Source organism: Leuciscus leuciscus (genome assembly GCF_965113295.1).
Source record: "Leuciscus leuciscus genome assembly, chromosome: 9".
NCBI lineage: Eukaryota > Metazoa > Chordata > Actinopteri > Cypriniformes > Leuciscidae > Leuciscus > Leuciscus leuciscus.
The window spans coordinates 7,952,044-7,972,795 of NC_138733.1; the positions used below are offsets into that span (position 1 = coordinate 7,952,044).

A 20,752-nucleotide genomic window follows, 5' to 3' on the forward strand; every position below is an offset into this window, starting at 1 on the left:
GGCGGGAAAGTGACGTCAATGCATACCTTCTATTCGACCTCTGCTTATTCATTATGGTGATGTCCAAGATCTTCTGTAATTTAACACATTAAACACATTTTATTGGTGTCAACAGCAGGGCTCCAGACTGCGAACAAATAATTGCATTTTACGACCATTTTTCCTGCTGGTGCGACCAAAGTTTGATATAGGTCATGCTGGCGACAACGTTGCCCAGCATTACAAGTACATTTACATTTATTCATTTAGCTGACGCTTTTTATCCAAAGCGACTTACAATTGCTATATATGTCAGAGGTCGCACGCCTCTGGAGCAACTAGGGGTTAAGTGTCTTGCTCAGGGACACATTGGTGTCTCACAGTGGATTCGAACCCGGGTCTCTCACACCAAAGGCATGTGTCTTATCCATTGCGCCACCACCACCAAGTAAAACTAAGTAAAAAAGCGGAACGAAATTGCGCTACTCATTTGAACTTCACGGACCAAGTAGCGCAGCGTCGCGAGCTACTCAATCACGCGACACAGTTACTACACAGCGCTGGGAGATCCAGTGAAGAAATCCATTGAATTCGCCACAGAATTAATAACATTGCAGAGAGATCCAGTGAGAAGCATTCAGATTTGGTTATAAACCATAGATATCAGATCAAACCGTGCTGACATGAAAACCAGGATGAACGAACAAGTTATATAAGGCTTTAAGTTCACAAATCACCAACATTCACCATGGATTTAATGTAGTAACACTAACTGTAACTAGTGGTGCAACGGATCATCATTGATCCATGATCCGTTCGGATCAATATCTTCGGTTCGGCACACACGTGATCCGCGGATTGATTTATGAAAAAAAAGAAAGTTGTGCGCATGTTCAGTCCACACACAGCGTGGTCATGGCGAGCGGAGAAACGGAGGAGCTTGAACGCCCCGCGTCATTTAAATCCCCTGTATGGGAGCATTTTGGCTTCCCTGTCAAATATAATGATGAAGGAAAGAGGTTAGTGGATAAAACCGTGATGGTGTGTAGGCACTGTGGCACAAGAAAGCCATATGACAGTGGAAAACACATCAAGCATGGCCACGCATTTGAAGCGACATCACCCCGGTGTTTCACTGACAGGAGTGAAAACGAAGGCTGCTCAACAACCGCTTATCACCGCGGCATTTAAGCAGCCCCTTGTTGCACAATCAGACCGGGCTAAAGTCATCACAAATGCTATCGGTGTGTTTATAGGTGCAGACATGAGGCCATTTTCGGTTGTGCAAAACGAGGGCTTTAAACACAAAATTGAGCCACGTTACGACATCCCGTCGCGCACCCACGGTTGATTTTATATATTTTTATTTAATAATTTAAAAGTGTTAATAAACAAAAAGACAAAACTTATGTTTATTTGTCTTGTTTTTGGGTTTTTTTTTTGCTGATCCGAAAAATGATCCGATCCGTGACTCTCATCCGAGAAACGATCCGAACCGTGAGTTTTTTGATCCGTTGCACCCCTAACTGTAACTATGGTATTGTGACAGACAATAGTCAGATGCTTATGAGTACTACACTTTTTTTTTTGCACTTCAAAACTATAATATCATATTTTAAAAAATATATATTTTTTTTTTTATCCTTCAAAGACAGTCCCCATTTACAATACTAAAAGTTTCAAGATTTAGGAAAACTCACACTTATTTAAAATTTTAAAAAGTTTAAATTACCATTGTAACCAGTAGGTGGTTGCTGAGGACCACTTTAATAGCTATGTTCACTCCCTAATATCTATTTTTTCCCCTCGTTTATGTTATGTTTATATACAATGTAGAGACCTGTGTGCCCCGTCCAACTGATCCTGCTCTTTGGCCGTCACAGGTTTTAGACGAGGATTGTGTTGAAATAGTACAACAAGGCCCATTTAAAGTCCCATAAGATTTTAATTTTCCAAGGGGACTAGATGGCAGGACGTTTCATAGTAGCCTACCATTCAAAACGCTCTCAAATGGAGAGAAAATCATGAGAAGCTGGCTTGTTTACTCGCAACAGAACAATGCTGTGTTCTGTTTTGCGTGTAAGCTTTTCAGTTTGAAAGCTATAAAAAAACACGTCAACCTGACTGTGAAATCATGGAGTAATGTGAGGTGGGAGAGCAGGCTTAAGAGTGTCACAGCTGCCAAAAGCCAAATTAAAGAAATCAGAAATGTGCTCATCGAGGCTAGGGAAACTGTCAATGACTCAGTCACAAAAATAGACGAGGTGGCCTCTTTTAGATTTCTGATCTGTTCTGTTGTCTGGTGTGAAATTCTTACGACCACTAACCAAGTAAACAAGCTTCTGCAGACTAGTTCAATGCAACTTAACATTGCTGTCAGGCTCATTGACAATGCCAAAACCTCCCTCTCCAGATACAGGCACTCTTGGTTTGCTGAGGAAGTGTCAACTGCCAAGGACCTTTGCGAGGCCATGAACTTAGCTAGCCTATATAAAGCATAAATAACACAAAGCTCATTAAAACATACTTGCGTTCAACAATGGGGCAGGAACGTAAGTGGGTTTGCTGTCATCAGCATCAATGGTGAAGTGGCTCAGAAGCTGTCATGATGACCTAATTAGTGATTTTGCAGCGAGGAAATGCAGACGTGTGCCTCTATAGAGCCTCCCAAAACTGGTGGAAATGCTTGATCCATACAGAATAGCATTATGGCTCTCTCAAAATGTATGTCTTTGCTTTTTTTTTTATAGTATTTGGTCTAAGACGATTTTGCACTTAACTTGAATGTGTTTTATAGCTGTTCTACATAGCCTACTGTGCTTACAAAGTAAAGTTGTGACTTTTCGTCCTCTAAATCTGTTTTATTTAAGAAGATTGACTATTCTTGTTAGTACTTATTGATTATTTAATGTGATTTGTTCAAAGTGACATTGAATTTGGGAAAGACATGTCTGGTTTATTTTGATACAATTCTGTTTACTTAAGAAAAGTTTGCAATTTCAAATGTGTAGTGTGTGTTGGCTATTCTATAATATGTTTACAAAGTCAGCAAAGCTGTGAAGATTTTACTTTCTCTCTTTATTGTTCTTAAGTAGCCTATTGGGTACTGTGATGCTGCTTTTGTGTTATTGGTATTGAGTTATGTTTGGTAAAGTTTTTTGTTTTTTTTCTTGGGGTCTATAACAGCGTTACTAGTAAAAAGTGTTAGTCTGGAGCACTAAACAGAGTCTGTGAAAACACTCTACCAACATATTATTACACTCTAATAATAATAAATCAGGACACACAAAGCATTTCATTACATTGACCCTTAAACACACAAACTCGAGGAGCTGGTTAATGTTAAACTCTGTAATCTTGTAACATCTCTCACCTGCAGACTGGAAATATACGGCATCCGAAGAAAATATTCCACATTTGTCCTTCATTCACGATCATTACCAGCGTCACTTTCAGCCTCAACTGTTGAAAGTTTCAGCTCGTCTCTTCTCGTCTCTCGCGCGCTTGTCTTCTGCGCATCCTCAGTGCGCAGACTCAGAGTGTCATGTTTCTTAAAGGGGCCGCATATTCTGAAAGTCCCCGTGAACCGGAAGTTGCAACCGACTTTATTTCAGTGTTGTGACGTAATTCCGAGCGAAACGGAATGGGCCATTCCACCGAATTGGTGACATTTGCTTGTTGTAACTCATCAAAATTTAACTTTATTTTTTTTTTAAATCTTTCTTCAACATTGAATCTAATACTACATATATTTAACCAGGGGCGGTTCTAAGATCAGTGGATATTCGGGGCTTTAGCCCAAACTAAAATTGGGTATTTTTATTTAAGGAATTAATTAATTATAAAAGCGATTTAAGGGAATAAAGAAAAAGAAAACTTTATAGTATTAGTGAAATAATTGTAACTATTTGCAAATAATATTTTATTTTTAATTATGCATGCATTCTCTTTAAATGAATCAAGGAAATTATTGCATATTTTCAATTCAAAAAGGAAAATTTGATCAAAAAAAAAAAAAAGTTGAGTAATTTGCGTCACTGGATACTGTCGGTAGTTTAACATTTCTATTGTAAAACAGTCAAATATTAAATGTTTATCTATTTACATTTTACCAGGCATTCGTTCACTTCTTTAATCATTTTGACATTGATGAGCTAGACCGCTGAACTATAATTCATCCTAACAAGGGACTGAGTGAAAACCCGGGGACATGAGTAAAATGTGCATTTTATAAAAAATATTAGATAAAAAAAAAATAATCTCATGAAAAAAAAAAAAAAAAAAAAAAAACATTTTAAAGCATGATTGGATATAAAGTCACAACAATGCAAAAAAAAAAACAAAAAAAAAAGATTTCTGAAGGATTTTAATCATATTTCATGGTAAAGTTTAGAGATAGAGAGTGGGGAAATGCAGAAAATGCTATTTTTTTTGTGTGTTCTATGTAGTTTTTATTAATGTTTTTAATTATAATTTTGTAGTTAGCTTAATGTGCAGGACAAAGAGCCAAACTAACAACGTCACAGCTTATATATATAAAATAAAATTTGGATTTTATACATTCATTTCTTATTCAAATAAAATCCTGTCACCCAGCCATCTTCTCCCTTCCTCTGTCATCCTTGATTGAAATATTTATTTCGAACTATTAAACACAAATTGAAACTATTAGAAACACAAATGAAATATCAAACGAGTAAGAAATGGACAAAAAAAATGATACAACAAAATAAACAAAACAATATTTAAACATACCCATCCTCATCCTTTTCACCAAAAATGTGTTTTAGGTGGACAGATCAATACAGTACAAAGCACATCAAAAAAATGTAGGATGTTGGAAAATATCAATGTGTCTTCTGTTAACCAAACGCTTTTTAATCTTCGCTATTGCTTCAATGCAAATTAACAAGCGCACCGGTATTTGTTGCGTAGTGACGTGTGTGTTCAAGTAAGCCAAATATGAGCAGATTCTGTGCAATACGCTGTATTTAATATATCATGATGACTCACGAGTTGAGTATTTGTGCTAAATCTGTGCAGATTTGGCTTACACGAACTTCCCCAGCAAAGTGAGTAAACATAATAACCCGCCTTCAGCCAAAAATTGGCTAGTGATTTGTCAGCGTTACCAACCACAGGTTATTTTTCAATTCATTTCAAACCCTGGACTTATGATATTTCTTCATGTGATTGCGAAAACTACATGAATGTTTAAAACTCTTCTCACACTGAGTGCAGTGATACGGCTTCTCTCCAGTATGAAATCGCTCATGTACTTTCAGGTTTCCAGAATTAATGAATCTCTTGTCACAATATGAGCACTTGTAAAGTTTTTCTCCAGTATGAATTCTTTGGTGCCGTTTCAGATATTCAGCTCTAGTAAAGCTCTTCCCACAGTCACAACACACATGATCTCTCACTCCATTATGTGTTTTCTGGTGCAGTTTCAGATATTCAGCTCTAGAAAAACTCTTTCCACAGAGAGAACACACATATGGCCTCTCATCTGAATGAACTTTCAGGTGTTGTCTTAGCTCTGATGATGAAATAAAACCTTTACCACACTGATCACAGTTAAATGGTTTTTCTCCGGAATGAATACGCAGATGAATACTGAGAGTTGATGCTTGAGAAAAACTTTTTCCACACTGAGTGCATGTATACGGTTTCTCTCCAGAGTGGATTATCATGTGTCTGTTACGGTTTTCTTTGCGACTGAAACTCTTTCCACACTGAGAGCAGAAGTGCAGCTTTTTTGCTTTTGTTCCTTCGGTTTTGAAGTCACAGTGTTTCTTTACTTCATTTAGTTTGTGTCTCACTTCCATCTGCTCTGAAATAAGCATTATGTAATCAGAATCAGTTCAAGGAGGATAAATGTGAAAATTGAATGAAGAATCAAGAATGGACACCAACCTATTTGTTCCTCAGTATCTTCATGTTTTATTCTGGATGGTTCTGGATCCCTCATGTCTTCAATCTCCTCTTTAATAAACTCCATCTTTAACAGTCACACAGATTTCAGCTGATACTCCTGGAGTTTGTCCTTCTCTTGTAGGATGATGGGAATATTCCCAGTATTTACTGGTGAATAGTTGTGGGATGGACACCAGATCTGCCAAATTCAAAGAGAAGTTACTGAATTACTTTACTTATATTTAAATTAATTGAACATGTCTTTTTTTCTGATATAAATATATGGATGCAGTTGCATTTAAAAGAAGGTTTGTTTAATGCTTGTTCAAAGTCGAAAGAAATAACAAGACCACCATGTTAAACTGAGCTGCTGAAAAGCCTCTTTGTCTCTAATAGTTCCCTGTTTTCACCTCATTCACAGGGCTTGATTTGAGGGGGAGGCAGAAAACATTGTTGGAAAAAATTAAATAAAAAGCACCCCCTCTGTAAAACCAACATCTACCCTTACCATCCCCTTTAGATTACCAGTGTTGTGTATTATGTTAAACTTCACATGTAAATAAAATGTTAAAATTATCTATATGATAATTAACAAACTATAACAGTGACTGACCAATCAGAACTCAATATTGCAATGCGCTGCGCACAGTTACACCAGAGCTCTGATTCAAGCAATCTTTCACACTTGTTCAAAATGGTCCGAATAAAAAAACGATGAGTTCTGTTCATACTCCACTGATAAATCTGCATAAACCATCCATTCAAGCCAAAGCTAACAAAGACTGTACCGCTAATTGTTCGACATTAGCACTCAAGCTGCTATAGTTCGAAAGTGGCAGTTTTGATGGAGTTTCTGGCTGTTTCTATCTAGAATATAATTATTTTTATTCAGAATACAAAGAATGAGTGCTTGTGACTGAGGGGTGCGAGAAAGAGAGAGAGAGTGCATTTCATTCAGAAATGATAACCCTGTTCTTTATACCAAGCGGCAACCTAAAAAATGTGTTTACAGCCTGGTCCAAAAAGTGGTTTTGGTTTATACAGTTGAAATCAAAATTATTCAACCCCCATTGCAAATCATGTTTATTGGCAAAATGTAAGACTTTCAGCTTGTTTGCAATGAACAAATTAAACAAAAGTAATTGGAATAGCTCAACAAAACAATGTTTCAAGTGGTTTCCCCAAATTAAATTGAAAATGCAATTTTTAAAGACTTCTACAGTTTCAAAATCTTATTCAGTCCCCTGAATAGAATCTCTCACAACAGCACAAATCTGCAGAAAAGGTGTTGTCTCAAGCACACCTGATTAAACTAATCAAGGGCTTCATTAGTTACACCAGGTTTGCTTGAGCTAGAACACATGAAATATCTGATCTGGCTTGTTTTGTTGAGTGTCACGTTTGACTGCAAGTTAGAAATATGGCTAAGGCAAAAGAATGGTCCAAAAAGATAAGAGAAGCACTAACTGGCGTCACCTGCGCGCCGCACCGGCCTCGTATCTCACGGAGGAGCTTCGGAAGCATAAAAGGAGGAGCGACGACAGTGAAGGACGAGAGAACAGGCCTGGACTTTTATGTTTTGTTTATGTGTGTGCAGCAGTCGTCCGTGAGGGGCTGCCACCTTTACTTTCATTTATTGTTTGTTTTATTGTTAAAATGTTTGAATGTTCGCCAGTTCCTGCCTCCTTCTTCCTCCTGGGTTTCGGCACCAACAAAGTATGTTGTTATGAGAAGAAGGAGACGGGAACCGGCACAACATAAAAGTCCAGGCCTGGTCCTCTCTCGTCGCCAATAGCGGTTTTTGGCACGGGCGAACCGGGCAGGCATTTTTTCATGTCACATGGCACAAGCAGTTAAATAAAAAAAATCCTCGGCGCCGCGAAGCGTTTTTCTATTATCTATCATTTCACTGTGTGGGGAATTGGCATATTGGCGCCCCTGCTTGCTGAGAAGGTGCCGTGCACAGAAGCTGTGTGAATAGGGGAAAGGGGAGGGGGGGACAGTTCAGCTCTGGATCTCTCCCAAATGGAACGGACAAGGGGGAACAACGGGGGATCCACTGTATAGAGCAAGGGTCTCCAACACGTCGCTCGCGAGCTACCAGTAGCTTGTGGCCTGATTGGAGGTAGCTCTCCAAGGGGCCGTTCACATATCACGGCTTTTGCGCGCTCGAGTTTGTTATTTCAAATGTAGGCGCGCCGCTACCTCCAATCAGGCCACAAGCTACTGGTAGCTCGCGAGCGTGGGAAGCGCGCTCATAATTGAAGCAACGCGCTAATTTTTTCCAGGGGCAGCGAGATGAAAAATCTAAACTTTTCAGTATGGGGGAGCACCCGAACACTGCGGGTGTTTTTCTCTTCTCCGTAAATAAATCTTGTAGCAGAGCTAAAGCGTTTTTTGGTGGTGGAAATCCATTAGCTACTACAACTTTTGTCGTTGTGGAGAGCGCAGTGCATGGTTGCATTAGCATTGTGAACCTACACTGGTCTCACGGTTCGGTTCGATTACGATTATCATGTCATCGATTCAGTTCAATTCTATATCATGATGCATCACGATGCACTGCATCCTCAATTTTAAATTTTACTTCAAAAGTGATGTGCGCACGTGTGTGTGCGTGTACTCGCCTGTTCGGGAAGTCGCAGTGAGAGAAACAGTGACATTCCAGTTAAAGTTTCAAGGGAGTAAAGCTTATTTATGCCATTTAGAAAAGGAAAATCTGTCAAATAAGTTTTGTTTTAAAGAAATGTTAATTTAAAAGCAGCGCTCATGGGGCGGTACTTCCGCCTACGTCCAGCATGACCTTTCCAACGTGATAACATAATGCCTGGCGCATCGCAAACCAGCACAAGACGAACAATTGTGGTTAAAAAGTATATAAATGTTTTTTTTGTTGTTGTTGAAAATGACGATCGTTTCGCTAGATAAGACCCTATTCCTCAGAAGGGATCGTGCAGAGCCCTTTGAAACTGCATTGATTTGGACTTCAACAATTTGGTTACCGTTGAAGTCATTGTGTGGAGAAAAATCCTGAAATGTTTCCCCCCAAAAAATTAATTTATTTTCCACTGAAGAAAGAAAGACATGAACATCTTAGATGGCATTGGGGTGAGTAAATTATCAGGAAATGTTCATTTTGAGGTGAACTAATCCTTTAAAGTTAATTGTATCTACACCTCAAATTAAGCTCAGTGCTTCATTGTCAGCTCAACAGTATTACCTACGGTGGCCGAGAAGGGTCACAACACAAACAAAAACCACAACAACTACATATTCAGAAAACACCTCCAAATTCAGAAAACACATGCAAACGCCGCCACAACAACTACATATTCAGAAAACACATACAAACGCCACAACCACTACATATTCAGAAAACACCTCCAAATTCAGAAAACACATACAAACGCCACAACCACTACATATTCAGAAAACACCTCCAAATTCATAAAACACATACAAACGCCACAACAGCTACATATTCAGAAAACAACTTCGTCGATTTCACATCACGTACGCTGCAAATATTCACAGCACGAGCAAATAGGGAAACGAACTGCAAACTGCAAAGACACAACGGAAATGTTTCCAGGGGGGCCATAATCAGTGACGGCTACAAGAGGTAAGTGTTTCCAGAGCCCGTCTACGGCCTTATTAGACATTCTCTGCTGTTTCTCTTTTATTATGACAGACTTGTCGATGTGCTCTGATACCGAAGTGGTTTGCAGCACAAAATGGACAGAACATTTCAATCTGAAAAATAAAGAAATAGTTCAGATATCAGGACAACAATGTAAAAACGCCGGTAATGCATCGATTTAGTGACCAGAAGCGAGCTAGCCAGCTAGTTTCCAGCTAACAACGTTGGCAGAACGTTTAACAATTATCTGCGTGGACTAATACGTTATGGGGACAATAACTTAATATGTTGAAAACACACAAAACCACTTCGGTATCAGAGCACATCGACAAGTCTGTAATAATAAAAGAGAAAGACTTACCTCTTGTAGCCGTCACTGATTATGGCCCCCCTGGAAACATTTCCGTTGTGTCTTTGCAGTTTGCAGTTCGTTTCCCTATTTGCTGTGTACGTGATGTGAAATCGACGAAGATGTTTTCTGAATATGTAGTTGTTGTGGCGTTTGTATGTGTTTTATGAATTTGGAGGTGTTTTCTGAATATGTAGTTGTTGTGGCGTTTGTATGTGTTTTCTGAATTTGGAGGTGTCTTCTGAATATGTAGTTGTTGTGGTGGCGTTTGCATGTGTTTTCTGAATTTGGAGGTGTTTTCTGAATATGTAGTTGTTGTGGCTTTTGTTTGTGTTATGACCCTTCTCGGCCACCGTAATTACCACTTTCTGTAGAACTTAGTGGCTCCTGCTGCTGCCCTAAAATGTTAGTCTGGAGCCCTGTGAACTTAAAATAAAACTGCACATTGTAATTTATGGACGTTATATCTATTTATTACCAAGACATCATTTGTAAGTTATACAGTCAAAATAGGGGAAAATTTTAATTTTCAGCCTGTGCTCCTAAAAAATATCAGTTTTGGCTACAACAGCGTTACTAGTAAAAACATTTAGTCTGGGGCCCTAAACAGAGTCTGTGAAAACACTCTACCAGCATATTATTACACTCTAATAATAATAAACCAGGACACACAACGCATTTCATTACACTGGCAAATAAACACACAAACTCGAGGAGCTGGTTAATGTTGTAACATCTCTCACCTGCAGACTGGAAATATACGGCATCCGAAGAAAATATTCCACATTTGTCCTTCATTCACGATCGTTAACAGCGTCACTTTCAGCCTCAACTGTTGAAAGTTTCAGCTCGTCTCTTCTCCTCTCTCGCGCTTCTGTCTTCTGCGCATCCTCAGTGCGCAGATTCAGAGTGTCATATTTCTTAAAGGGGCCGCATATTCTGAAAGTCCCCGTGAACCGGAAATTGCAACCGACTTTATTTCAGTGTTGTGACGTATTTCCGAGAGAAAAGGAATGGGCGACATTTGCTTGTTGTCTCTATTCAAAATTAAACATAATTTTTTTGTAATCTTTTTTCAACATTGAATCTAATACTACATATAAATGTAACTATTCAAAATGTGTATTGGTCAATCTCGGGGAACTTTATTTAATTTTTTACAAGGTTTATAAGCAGAAGATGGACGCATGTTTTCTCAGTCCTGTTACCGAAAGTCATGTGCCAAAGCATGTCAATTAATTCCTTTGTTTTCCCCACAAGAAAGTGTTTATTTTAAAGAAATTGTTGGTTATATGTTCAAATAATTTATATTTGTGATAAAAAAATGTTAAAAAAAAGTCACTACATAGTAAAGCAAGGTGTATTTTAATAAATAAATAAAAAACACTAAGCCATTTTTTCATTTTAAAGAATACCGAAGCCTCACGTTTATAACCTCTTTTATAATTTAATTTATTAAACAGTTGTATAAAAGATGGAGCAAACAAAACTGATAAAAACTGTGGTTTAACTTTTTTTTTTTTAGAAGTAACAGGAATGAACATTGTGTAACAGAAATGAGTGTCCATGTGTGTGTGTATGAGAGAGAGTGTACATGACTGTGTGTGCATAAGATTTCTGTGTTGAAGTGATGTACTACGTGCTAGTAGTAGGGGAGCGCGGGGCACAAACTAACGCAGGGTTAAATGTAACACGGACCTTTTACATAGTTAGTCAAGGGTCAAGCAGGTTGTCAAGTCAAGTCACCTTTATTTATATAGCGCTTTTTACAATACAGATTTTATCAAACTAGCTTCACATTGATAACATGAAAATAATACAACAAAATTTGTTTCTAGAAGAAAATTGCATCATAGTCCACCCTAAATAAGGCAGATCAATAATATTGTTGAATATTAAATGTCCCCGAATAAGCAAGCCAAAAGCCAAGGCAACAGTGGCAAGGAACCAAAAATCCATCAGGGGACAGAATGGAGAAAAAAAACCTTGGGAGAACCCAGGCTCAGTCGGGGGCAAGTTCTCCTCTGGCCAATGAGCGAACAAGTGTATGATTATGATCCAGGTAGCGTTACAGGTCAGAAGTCAGATTGGTGGTGTCGATTAGGCCTTCACAGGGCTGATGAGGCTGGCACTTCAGGGATGCATCATGGTTGGGTCCAGGTGCAGGTCCCCCATCTGATCTGGATAAGGCCCGGGGTCCACCTCACTTCAGTAAACGGAGAGACTGGTTGACACTTCAGGACTGCGTTGTTGTCGCGTCCAGGCGCAGGTCCTTCATCAGATCTGGATACTGCCTGGATCCGGCAGACTGCGGTAAACCTCGGTATAAACAGGGAGACTAATATTAGCGTAGACGCCATTCTTCTTATGATGTAACGAGTACATCCGAATATATGGGAAGCGTTCCCAGTTACGGCTGGCCTAATTTATGCAGCCTATCATTGAATTATAGAAGTCTACAATGTGTTATGTGTATGCTAGGTCAAAGAGATGTGTTTTTAGTCTAGCTTTGAACTGACAGAGTGTGTCTGCTTCCCGGACAATGTTAGGAAGACTGTTCCAAAGTTTTGGTGCTAAATAGGAGAAGGATCTACCACCAGCAGTTGATTTTGATATTCTAGGTATTATCAACTGGCCGGAATTTTGAGATCGCAATAGACGTGAAGGACTATAGTGCGTTAAGAGCTCGCTCAAGTACTGCGGAGCTAAACCATTTAGTGCTTTGTAAGTAATCAGCAATATTTAAAAATTTATACGATGTTTAATAGGGAGCCAATGCAGTGTTGACAGAACAGGGCTAATATGGTCATACTTCCTGGTTCTGGTAAGAACTCGAGCTGCTGCGTTTTGGACCAGCTGTAGTTTGTTTATTAAGCATGCAGGGAAACCACCCAGTAGAGCATTACAATAATCTAGCCTTGAGGTCATGAACGCATGGACTAATTGTTCCGCATTTGTCAATGAGAGCATAAGACGTAATTTAGATATATTTTTAAGATGGAAAAATGCGGTTTTACAGATACTAGACACGTGACTTTCAAATGAAAGATTGGTATCAAAGAGCACACCCAGGTTCCTAACCGACGACGAAGACTTGACAGAGCAGCCATCAAGTGTTTGACAGTATTCTAGGTTATTACGTGAGGACGTTTTTTTGGTCCAATAATTAGAATCTCTGTTTTTTCAGAATTTAGTAGTAGGAAATTACTAGTCATCCAATTTTTTATATCAGCTATGCATTCCGTTAATTTGTGAATTGGTAAGTTTCGTCGGGGCATGAAGAAATATGGAGCTGAGTATCATCAGCATAACAGTGAAAACTAATGCCATGCTTCCTAATGATATCTCCTAAGGGTAGCATGTGTGAACAGCAACAGTCCTAGTACTGAGCCTTGTGGTACGCCATACTGAACTTGTGATCGATAAGACATCTCTTCATTTACTGCTACAAACTGATAATGGTCAGATAAGTATGATTTAAACCATGCTAATGCAATTCCACTAATGCCAACATAATTTTCGAGTCTATTTAAAAGAATGTTGTGGTCGATAGTGTCAAATGCAGCACTACGATCGAGTAACATTAATAGCGAGATACAACCACGATCGGATGATAGGAGCAAATCATTTGTGACTCTAGTGAGAGCTGTCTCAGTACCATGGTACGGTCTAAATCCTGACTGGAAATCATCGCAGATATCATTTCTTTTTAAAAAGGAACATAGTTGTGAGGATACCGCCTTTTCTAGTATCTTTGACAGAAAAAGTAGATTTTCTGGCTGTTCTCTTAGTGCCTGAGTGTGCTCGTTGTACCACGGCATTGGACTATTTTCTTTAATCTTCTTTAAGCGCAAAGGAGCAACTGTGTCTAAAGTGCTGGAAAAGAGAGAGTTAAACGTTTCTGTCGCAATATCTAGTTCTTCTAAGCCATCTGGGATGCTGAGATGAAACTGATTAGGAAGATTAATAATAAAGCAATCTTTAGTGGCAGAAGTGTCTAACATATTTGTAACACGGAGTCGACTTTGCAGCCTTGGCTAATGAAGTTTACATGAGACTAGATAATGATCTGAGATGTCATCGCTCTGCTGCAGAATTTCAACGGCATCAACATTGATTCCATGTGATAATATTAGATCTAGAGTATGATTACGACAATGAGTAGGTCCTGACACGTGTTGTCTAACTCCAGTAGAGTTCAGAACACTTCAAAATAATTATATTTAAAACAAGACTTCTCAGTAATTCTGAAGATATTACTATAAATTACAGCAAAATCCCCCTTTGCCTTTGAGACGAGGTTCATGTTTATAACAGTAATCTTGCGGGGTGGACTCATTTAAAGTAATATAATTGTCTGGTTTTAGCCAGGTTTCTGTCAAAACACAGCACATCTAGGTTATAATCTGTAATCAGATCATTAACAATGAGTGCTTTTGAAATAAGGGATCGAATATTCAGCAACCGAGCTTTATCATTTGTTCATCCGTATTATATCTGTTTTTTATTTGTTGAACATCAATTACATTTTTACCCTTGAATGTGTTAAGGAGTTTTTTGTATGCCCTAATTCAGGGAACAGACACAGTCTCTATATGATGATATCTAGGTGAAAGGTTCTCTATGTGATTGGATTTATCTGACCTTGGTGACGTGAGACAGCTGGCAGATGGTCGGTTTAGCCAGTCTGTCTGCTTCCTGACCTGAGGCCCAGATTGTCATGTTTGAGCTCTAAGACTATGTGCCATATTACTAGAGAGAAGAGCAGCACCATCCCAGGAGGGATGAATACCATCTCTTTTCAACAGGTCAGGTCTGCCCCAAAAACGTTTCCAATTGTCTATGAATTCTATATTATTTTGCGGATACCACCTCGACAGCCAGCCATTGAGTGAAGACAATCTACTAACTATCTCATCACTTCGGCGAACAGGAAGGGGGCCAGAGCAAATTACAGTGCCTGACATCGTACTTGCGAGTTAACACACCTCTTTAATGTTAATTTTTGTGATCTCCGACTGGCGGAGTCTAACATCATTAGTGCGACGTGAATAATAATCTTACAGAATTTACGATTAGCATTAGCCAGCACTTTTAAATTTGCTTTGATGTCAGGCGCTCTGGCTCCCGGCAAACATGTGACTATGGTGGCTGGTGTCTCTATTTTCACGTTCCGTGTAATAGAATCGCCAATAACTAGGGCAAAATCAACAGGATTCACAATGGGTGTTTCACTGAGAGGGGAGAACCTGTTTGATGTTGTAATCGGAACGGAAGAGCGGTGTTTTGTCCCGCGACTATAGCGTCTCACCGTCACCCAATTGCCCTGCTGCACGGGCTCTATTTCAGCCGGAACTGAACAATGTACAGAGTTCACTAAGCTAGTCGCATCCAAAGCAGTATCTAAAGCCCTTGCACTCTTACAATTAACTTCGATTAAAGTTTGGATGCGTGTCTCTAGTTCTGAAATCTTCTCCGCCAGCCTGACTATCTCCCTGCATTTATCACATGTAAATCCTGTGCTGGCAGAGAAGGCTATGGTATACATGTTACATGAGGTGCAGGTGACAATAAGAGGAGAAGATGACAGGACTCACCGTGTTTGTTGACTGATACCACAGTTTTTTGATGAACTCATAAAAGGCACGAGAGAAATAAAAAATAATAATAATAAAGAGCGCACGGAAGGCGTGAACGTGCTAGAGAATAAATAAATAAATAAACAAATGCGCACGGATGGTACGCTAACAGGCTAGCGAATTACTAACGTGTTGTGCTAGCAATAACGATTTAGATTGAAGCTAGAGATGTCAGGTTAATGTGTGATGTTGAGTAAGTTATATTTAGCAGTATAAATAACAAGGAAAAATAGTAAATAATGATTAAAAACAGAAAGATACAAAGCTTACAGACGCAAACCAATGCAACGCAGCAGCAGCCAGAGGTTGTGTTTCCGCTCTTTTTCTCTCGCTGCCAGAAGACGGTCTCCCGCTGATTTGTGGAAAGTTTTGATAAGATTTCGTGAAGATACTGGACAAAGGACTGAGTAAAAACCCGGCGACATGACTAAAATGTGTATTGTATCTAAAATATTAGATAAAATATTTTTTTCTCATGAAAAAAAACCAAAACATTTCAAAGCATAGATTGGATATAAAGTCAAAACAATGCAAAAATTTTTTTGATTTCTAAAGGATTTTAATCATTATATTTCATGGTTAAGTTTAGAGATAGAGAGTGGGGACCTGCAGAAAATGCAACATAAAGGACACAAAAACAGAAATCTGCCAATCAAAAGAAAGTTTATTAAATATAAAAAGCAAAAGGGGACTGTAGATACAAAAAAACTGCTACTGCAGTGCTAGCTGCAAGACGAGAGAGAGAGCGAGAGATCAGCAAACTGCCAAATAACCCTGTAGCCCAAGACTGGTTGCCCACTGAAGCTAAGCAGGGCTGAGCCTGGTTAGTACCTGGATGGGAGACTCAGTAAACCAGGTTACTGCTGGAAGAGGTGTTAGTGAGGCCAGCAGGGGGTGCTCACCCTGTGGTCTGTGTGGGTCCTAACACCCCAGTGTAGCGACAGGGACACCATACTGTCAAAAGAGCACTGTACTTCGGATGAGACGTTAAACCGAGGTCCTGACTCTCTGTGGTCATTAAAAATCCTTCGAAAAAGAGTAGGGGTGTAACCCCGGCATCCTGGCCAAATTTGCCCATTGGCCTCTGTCCATCATGGCCTCCTAATCATCCCCATATACTGATTGGCTTCATCACTGTCTCCTCTCCACCAGTAAGCTGGTGTGTGGTGGCCGTTCTGACGCAATATGGCTGCCGTCGCATCATCCAAGTGGATGCTGCACATTGGTTGAGGAGATTCCCCCCTTCCATATGTGAAGCGCTTTGAGAACCCAGAAATAGCGCTATACAAATGTAACAAATTATTATTATTATTATCATGTGTCCTAGATTTAAAATGGCTCCCTTCAGGTGGCACCAATTAACCGGGTTGATAGCAGGTGAGCTACCAGGGAAACTGCAATGAAACACAGATTAGAACACTCCCACATAACAAGTGTTCTATGTAGTTTTTATTAATGTTTCTAATTATAAATGTGTAGTTAGCTTAATGTGCAGGACATTTAGCTTAATAATAAAATGTATTTTAGAGTTAATTTCCATGCATTTTTATACATATAATGTCCTGGAGACAGAAATGTCACCCCATAAACTTGTTTATGGAGCTGTTACAAACAACACTTTTGCTTGTATATGTTGCTTAATTTTGTGACACATGCTTGTATTGATCCTACATCATATAATTATTTTTAAAAAGCTCCAGCAGTGAAAAACTATTTTCCACAAACACATATTAGACTTCTCATCTGCATGAACCTTCAGGTGTTTTTCAGAATTGATGTTGAAGTAAAGTTTTTCCCATACTGATCAAAGATAAATGGTTTTGTTCATTAGATCGGTTTATTCTTCATAATTGCATGTACTATCAAAACACAATGTGGAGCTACAATAAGTAAATTATTCAAGAAAAAATTCAAGAAAGATCTACTCAGGACACAACCTTTTACAAACTTACCACTAAGAAAGAAACAGATCATTATTTACACTGCAAGAATAATTTTCTGAAGCTTCAAACACTATTTTAATTCCCTGATCAAACTACAAACAAGTCTTTCTAGTTCTAGAAGAATTTCACCAAATTCACAAAGTTAAAAAAGATGATATTGTGCTTTTGGGAGCAACTCCATATTTTGTTAAATTCACAAGCTTTACTTGACAGTATTATACATGAAAACCAAATGTTGCTCACTGTGACGACTTATGCAGGTTTGAAATGAACTTTTTCACTCACCGGCCAATTTGGCTACAAATTTTTTAAGTTAAAAGGAAAAAGTTACCGGCCATTCATAACTTCTACTAGCAATATTTAAACATAATACTCAACCCATCCTCATCCTTTTCACCAAAAATGTGTTTTAGGTGGACAGATCAATACAGTACAAAGAACATAAAAAAATTTAGGATGTTGGAAAATAGCAATGTTTCTTCTGTTAACCAAACGCTTTTTAATCTTCGCTATTGCTTCAATGCAAATTAACAAGCGCACCGGTATTTGTTGCGTAGTGACGTGTGTTCAAGTAAGCCAAATATGAGCAGATTCTGTGCAATACGCTGTATTTAATATATCATGATGACTCACGAGTTGAGTATTTGTGCTAAATCTGTGCAGATTTGGCTTACACGAACTTCCCCAGCAAAGTGAGTAAACATAAAAACCCGCCAAATTGGCTAGTGATTTGTCAGGGTTACCCGCCACAGGTTATTTTTTAGCAAAACTCTTGTCACAATATGAGCACTTTCACAGATTTTTCTCCAGTATGAATACTTTGGTGCCATTTCAGATATTCAGCTCTAGTAAAGCTCTTCCCACAGTCACAACACACATGATCTCTCACGTCATTGTGTTTTCTGGTGCCGTTTAAAATTGTTCAGTCTTGAAAAACTCTTTCCACAGAGAGAACACACATAAGGCTTCTCATCTGAATGAACTTTCAGGTGTTTTTTTAGTTGTGATGATGAAATAAAATCTTTACCACACTGATCACATTTAAATGGTTTTTCTCCGGAATGAATACGCAGATGATCACTGAGAGTTGTTGCTTGAGTAAAACTCTTCTTACACTGAGTACACTGGTACGGCTTCTCTCCAGTATGAACTCGCTCGTGTACTTTCAGTGTTCCCAACTGAGTGAAACTCTTGTCACAATATGAGCACTTGTAAGGTTTTTCTCCAGTATGAATTCTTTGGTGCAGTTTCAGATTGTCAGATGTAGTAAAGCTCTTCCCACAGTCACAACACACATGATCTTTCACTTCATTATGTGTTTTCTGGTGCCGATTAAAATTGTTCAGTCTTGAAAAACTCTTTCCACAGAGAGAACACACATAAGGCTTCTCATCTGAATGAACTTTCAGGTGTTGTTTTAGATGTGATGCTTGAGAAAAACTCTTTCCACACTGAGCGCAGGAGTGATGCTTTTTGGCTTTTGTTTCTTGAATTTTAAAGTTGTGATGTTCCTCCTTAAATTCCTCCAGTTCTTGTCTTTTCTCTTTCACTTCCATCCAATCTAAAATAAACATAAAATTAGAATCAGTTAAAGTGAACCCTGATTTAACCCTTTAAACCTGAAGTGTACCACTGGCGGTGAAATGTAATGTATATTTTCTAAAAATGTATAAAGTGTTCTATCAAACAATACCTATCTTTTGACTCTCCTTGCTATAGTTTTGGAGTTATGAGTCTTTAGTTTTGTGTATGTCACTCAGAAAAAACAACTCTAAAATGCCCTCAGGGCTTACGGGTTAATAGCAGAAAGCAACAGAGATCTAGTATCAGACCTTTGATGTGCCAAAGTTTAGTTCTGTCATTCTCTTGTTAATATGATCAAAATGAGTTTGACAACTGTTATAGCCTACAAGATTATGATTAAAAGTACATAAAAAATGACGATTAAAATTATATAAGCATTTCTATAAAATTTTTCATTAATATATTGATTATTATTTCACAGCTACCAAAGCAGTCAATAATGAATAATCAAGAATAGACACCAACCTTTTTGTTCCTCAGTATCTTCATGTTTTATTCTGGATGGTTCTGGATCACTCATGTCTTCAATCTCCTCTTTAATAAACTCCATCTTTAACAGTCACACAGATTTCAGCTGCTACTCCTGGAGTTTGTCCTTCTCTTGTAGGATTATGGGAATATTCCCAGTATTTATTGGTGAATTGTTGTGTGAGGGGCTTCACTGCAGGTGTGAACTGTGATCACTGTGTGAGACTGACGCCCACAGGACCAGATCTGGAAAAATCAAAGAATAGATACTGGATTACCTTAACAGCAAAACACACGTGGTGCTTCAAATATATTTAGTTCAAATATAGAGCATTTTGATTGTTACATACTAGTAGTGTATAAAACTGCTCTAGGTTGCACATTTTTATGTAACCCAGAATATTATAAGGATACAGGTTACAGGGCAGAAGTTATATTATTATCTAAACTGATCAGAAATCGAACACAAGACGACAGAAATCCTCTTAATATGCAATATGCAGACTGAATAGAGGAGGTTTGTAGTATAAGTAACAATAAAAAAAAAAAATTGTATTCTACATGTTGCTTCGGTAGCAAAGTTGTTTTGAAACAAGTTTACCAGCAGCATAATGGTTTCCGTTGTCCGGTAATTGCCGGACATTGGCCAAAAAAAAAAAGAGAAATGTCCAACAAAATTAAATCTCTCCGGTCAAATTGTCCGATTAAAATTGCCTAATAATCCCGCCCCCCTAACACAATCTGAATTTGAGAATAAGCCTAAAATGTATAAAGCAAAAATACACCGACCTTTGGCTATGTTATAAAGGAACAGGCTCTACCGTTTGAAAGTTATTAAACAACATCGCATGCTGCATTTCAAATAAAGTGCACGCCTAAAACGGCTGTAATATAGACCTAAACAACGAACGAATGAGTGAGACGTTTCAAATATAGCCAGGCCCAGACAGACTAGCCTTAAAAGCTTTTTTCAGAGGCAAGACGCGATGGACGATGGTGAATCAGGAACGCCTGAAGTCTCAGATGTCCAGACAGCTCCACCACCGGAGAAAAAGCCGAAGTGTAGGGCGTATCGGTCGGAATGGAGTGACAAGTTCCCATGGCCTTGTGTGAGGTAGTTGATGGTAACGAAAAAATGTTCTGTTCGCACTGCGAAAAGGCAGGAGTGAGTGAGGAGACAAGCATTGAGTCTGCAGACACCGCTCCTCTTATCGATGCCGTAAGCCTGCGACGT

The 20,752-nt window shown here is 38.7% G+C and overlaps 1 protein-coding gene and 1 long non-coding RNA gene across 2 annotated transcripts in view; one reads left to right on the forward strand and one right to left on the reverse strand.

The window, feature by feature from the left end:
• Positions 1 to 20,752, reverse strand: part of LOC309506283 (uncharacterized protein) — a 171,183-nt gene that overhangs the window by 125,721 nt on the left and 24,710 nt on the right. The window contains exons 1-2 of the mRNA XM_082180070.1: positions 5,896 to 6,092; positions 3,353 to 5,812 (exon numbers count right to left, since the gene is read on the reverse strand). The gene's annotated coding sequence lies outside the window, so the exon portion shown is untranslated. Of the gene's footprint in view, positions 1 to 3,352; positions 5,813 to 5,895 lie in introns of the transcript that reaches the window.
• Positions 1 to 20,752, forward strand: part of LOC309506480 — a 352,573-nt gene that overhangs the window by 87,408 nt on the left and 244,413 nt on the right. The window lies entirely within an intron of this gene.